The 4,873-nt window shown below is 46.8% G+C and overlaps 1 protein-coding gene across 13 annotated transcripts in view; it reads right to left on the minus strand.

The window, feature by feature from the left end:
• The window catches only part of Strada (STE20 related adaptor alpha), a 40,415-nt gene extending 39,724 nt beyond the window's left edge, over positions 1-691 (minus strand). For 6 of the 13 annotated variants that reach the window (XM_074045400.1, XM_074045395.1, XM_074045397.1 and 3 more), the window contains exon 1: positions 566-691. The gene's annotated coding sequence lies outside the window, so the exon portion shown is untranslated. Of the gene's footprint in view, positions 1-168; positions 217-487; positions 532-565 lie in introns of those variants that run through there. The other 7 variants (XM_074045396.1, XM_074045391.1, XM_074045392.1 and 4 more) reach the window with 6 other exon arrangements.
• Between the last annotated feature and the right edge of the window lie 4,182 nt (positions 692-4,873).

A 4,873-nucleotide genomic window follows, 5' to 3' on the forward strand; every position in this document is an offset into this window, starting at 1 on the left:
CTTAGAAGGTTGGACAGACAGGTTAGTTCCCTATTTCCTGAAACTATGAACATTTTAATTTATTCACTCCGCTCCCTCGTGCTCACTCCCCGCCCCCATCTCCAGCCCCAAATCTGCTGGGAGCACTTAAACATTCTTATCAGAAAGAACACCGATTTAAGGGGTCACCTGGATCTGGCGTCCTTTTAGGGGCTTGACCCGTTGCCTGTCCCTTATCTGATGAGATGAGGGTGGGGGCGGAGGAGAGATCGGCATTAGGCTCTGCTGCTACTTTGCTGGAGCGGAACAAAATGACACTTGGCCCCAGGTCCCCATCTGAAAGCTCCGGGAGGATATCGAGAGGGAAGGCGTCGTCTCCGGCGTCTCCCCGCCAGGCCCAAGCCTATTCTGCTCCCGGGCTGCAAGTCTTCATTGAGGGAACCCAAGATGCGGGTTAAAGGGGGATCCCTAAGAAACAAGGTGAGCCGGGATGGCCGCTAAGACCCACCCTTGAGGAGATGGAATCGGCGACAGGGCGAGAGGGACTGATCGGAGGAGCGCACCAGGCGGCCCCACCACCCAGTACCTGGTCGTGGAGTTAGCTCGCAGTCCCGACCCCGTCTCGGCTCCGCCACCACAGTTCTGTGGCCGCGCCGCCGCCTGGCCGGTTGCTGAGAGGGAGGGACGCAACGTGCCATGCGCAGTCGAGGGAACCAAGGAGGCCGATCGAGCTCCGCCCTCTCAACCCCGCCCCGCCCCGCTCCGCCTTGAGTGGGTGAGGATGTTCCGCCCCACCCCGCTGGGGAAGCCCCGCCCCTCCGCCCCTCCCCGCCCCTGCCCGCTCGCGTAGGTGAGGATGCTCCGCCCCGCACCGCGGAGGAAGGTCCGTCCCTCCCAGCCCCGCCCTGCAGTGAGTGTGTGAGGATGCTCCGCCTCGTCCCGCGTTTGCGGGTGGGGAACCTCCGTCTGCTTCCGAAGTTTCCTGCTGCTCCGCAGACCCCAGCAGCTGCCAGGAAGAGCTGTCCTCTAGTCGGTTACCCTTTTCCGCACTGCGCCTACCTGCCAGGCATTCTTTCTCTCCGAGGGTGCCGGGTTCCCCAAAAATGTGGAGGCAAAGACCTAGTCTGTCACTGGTGCGGACGACTGGGTTGAAAAGGGCCCCATAGCCTCCGCCCCCATGGCAGAAAAGCAAGTAGGGTGATTTCAATAATGAGAGATTTTGGGGTGGCGGTATAGCTCAAGTGGTAGAATGCTTGCCCAGCTAGCCCAAGGACCTAGGTCCAATTCCCCAGTCCACCCCCCCGCTAAAATAAAACACACCTCACTCAATGAAGGCAAACTAATGCTGGCTGCACATTTGGCTACCTTGAAGATTTTTTTTTTCCGAATCATTTAATGTGATGGGGCTTAACTGGAGTAATACATCTCACAATTTTCTTTAAATACATCTCCAGTGTCTTGCTTTGGTCTCTCGGGGCACCAGAGGAACAAACTGCAAAGGGGAAACCCACTTTCTCTGTTCTCCAGGTTCCTTATCTGTGAAATGAGGAAAATAGCACCACTGATATCTTTCAAAAATTTTTTTTCCTTCTGGATCTATTTACCCCTTCCTCTTCCACAACTCAGATGCACCTTGTTTGAAGAAACCTGTGATAAGATTTGTCTTGATAGGGAAACTATCTAGCCAAAGCCAAGGAATGTGGGGCTAAAGAAATGAAGCAGTCCTGGTAGACTAAAACTCCTGTAAGAGCTAGAGCTCCTACCCCCACTCCCACTGGGACCTGAACTCAGAGCCTCAAGTTTGCTAGACCCTCTACCATTTGAGCCATTCTACCAGCCCCCGAAACATTTGTTTTCTGTGTTTTTGCTTTGTTTTTTTTTTGCGGTAATGGGGCTTGAACTCAGGGCTTGCACCTTAAGCCACTCCACCAGCCCTTTTTGGAGATGGTTTTTTTTTCGAGATAGGGTCTCTTGAACTATTTGCTCCTGCTGGCTTTGAACTGTGATCTTCTTGAGTAGCTAGGATTACAGACATGAGCCACCAGCACCTGGCAAAAGTGTTTATTTGAATGACAACACATTACAGATATAAACATCATAAAATCCAGACTAACATTAACTACCTGATAAAGGAGCAGTAAATTAGCTTTACTTTTCCTTGCACAAGCTCTTTAATACTTTTTACTTATTAAGGGTTAGAACACTTTCAAAACCTCTAGAGCTTTCTGAAACTGTACTGCCAAAAAAAAAAAAAAAAGACTTGGAAAGTTTAATTAATAAGGTTAGCCAGGTGCCTGTGGCTCAAACCTGAAATCCTAGCTACTCAGGAGGCAGATATCAGGAGGATCACGGTTCGGAGCCAGCCCTGGCAAATTGTCCTTGAAATCCTACCTCAAAAAACCCATTGCAAAAAAGGGGCCCCAGTACTGCAAAAAAAAAAAAAAAAACCACACACACACAATCCACAAGTCTTATTTCCCCATTTACAAATGGACTCTCCCCTTTCTAAAATGATTGTTTAGAAGACAATAAAAAATAATGGGCAGTTCTTTGAGATATGAAAATGCTGTGTAAGTTAAATAATCCTAGTCAACTTGCTAAGGAAGTGCTCTACTTGAGGCACTCCATCAGCCCCTAATAAATTTTTTTTTTTTTGGTGGGACTGAAGTTTGAACTTAGGGCCTCACACTTGCTAGGCAGGCACTTTACCAATTGAGCCACTCTACTGGCCCTGGGGTTTTCTTTTTTTTTTTTTTCCTTGGGGCCTCATACTTGCTAGGCAGGTGCTCTGTCACTTGAGCCACTCTGCCAGCTCAGGAAGGAGACTTGTTAAAGCATTAGGACAGGGTTGGGAGTGTAGCTCAGGAGTAGAGCATTTGCCAAGCATGCATGAAGTCCTGAGTTTGATCCTCAGCACTGTTGAAAAAAATAAAGTAGAATAGCACTTGGGTCTCTGTCCCAAGTGGTATTTGACAGGAAAAGGTTCAAACACAATCGTAAGCAATTCCACTCTTCTCCAAAACTACCGTCAATCTTGGCAGTAAAGTTAGAGAATTTTGAAAGGATCAGCTTGATTTCCACTGGGAGAAGGAAAAACAAGAGAGTAAAGCAAAAATATACCATTTTGAGAACAGTCCTAAATGATACCTTTGTAATATGCTTAAGTGTTTACAGTTTTACATATATTATCTCTTGGTTTTGAACTACCTGTGAATTTGTAGGGAAAATCACTTTATAGAAAGATGAACACATTCAAAGAGTAATCTTTATTGACTTGCCTAAAGTCAAATGATTAGCATTTTTTTTTTCCTTAGCAGTACTGGGGTTTGAATTCAGGGCCTTGTGCTTGCTAAGCAGGTATTCCACTACTTGAGCCACACCTCCCGTCCCTTTTTTGCTTCAGTCATCTTTTAAGTAGAGTCTCACATTTTTGCCTCAGACTGTGATTTTCCATGGCTTCTGATATTAGCTAGGATCACAGGTGTGCACCACCATGCCCAGTTTATTTGTTGAGATGGTGATCTTCCTTTTTGCCCAGGCTAGTGATCCATCCAATCTTTGCTTCCAAGTAGCTAATTCCAGGTGGGAGCCACCACACCCAACCAGCAATTGGTGTTTGTGGCACCCAAAGCTGGGTCTTGCCAGTCCAGTGCTTATTTCAGCACTGCTAAGTGCTCAGACAAGGGAGATTGGAGGGCTTAGTGGTTTTCCAGTGTGTGACAATAAATAACATTTTCTTTTTACCTCTCATTCATAAGAGATATAGCCTATCCAAGAGGATAGTTTAGATCTTTTTTGGTTTTTGGCAGTCCTGGGGTTTGAACTCTGGTTTCACTGTTGGGTAGGTCAGACACTCTACCACCATGCCTGGTTTAGATCTTAAATGTCTCCCAAAAGCTATGTGTTTGTTTGGTCACCAGCCTGTGGCCCTACTGGGTGGTGATGGGGTAAATAAGTTAGGTCATTAAGGGTATGCCCTTGAAGATATTGGGACCCCAAACCCTCCTTGTTCTGTCTAGTTCTGGGTCACCATGAGGTGAGCTGCTTTGAACCACCCCAAGATCCCCATCATGATGTTCTGCCTCACCACAGGGACAACCTCTGAAATTATGAGCCAAAGGAAATCTTTCCTACTTAAGGTTGATTACCTCAGATACTTTGTCATAGCAACAGAAAGCTAATATAGGGACTACAGAAGGAGCCCATTAATAACATGGGGTCAGGTGTGGTGGCACGCACTAGTATTCTGGCACTTGGGAAGTTAAAGTATGAGGATCACAAAGTTTGGGGTCAGACTGGGCTATGTAGTGAGTCTCTTTCTCAAAAAACAAAACAAGCTGAGCATCAGTGGCTCAGGTCTGTAATCTTAGCTAACTGGGAGGCTGAGATTGGAAGGACTGTAGGCCAAGGTCAGCCAAAGCAAACAGTTCTGACACTTCATCTCAATCAATAGCTGGGCATGATGCATGTTTGTCTTCTAAGCTGTGTGGAGGGTGAGATCTGTAGGATCATGGTTCTAGGCCAGCCCCAGCAAAAAAGTTTGCAAGACCCCACCTCAACGGAAAAAAGCCTGGCATGATGGCACATGCATGCCATCCCAACTATACTGGGGACTGTGGTCCAGGTGCCTGGTGTAGAACTCGTGCCTGTAATCATGAAGCCCTGAGTTCAAACCTCAGAACTACAAATAAATGAAAACAACTAAGTAAATTAAATAAATAAAAATAAACCACTGGGGTCTCTAATATATGACATTCTAAAAATAAGTGATAGCAACAAAGGGAATATTCAAGATCAACTCTTGAAGGAAAAAAAAAGTTCAGTGCTAACTTTTAATGATGGGCAATAAAGTCTTGTAGGATAACTCCAGAAAAGTCAAGGCGGCACTCTGAGA

Source organism: Castor canadensis, chromosome 11, assembly GCF_047511655.1.
Source record: "Castor canadensis chromosome 11, mCasCan1.hap1v2, whole genome shotgun sequence".
NCBI classification, from domain to species: domain Eukaryota; kingdom Metazoa; phylum Chordata; class Mammalia; order Rodentia; family Castoridae; genus Castor; species Castor canadensis.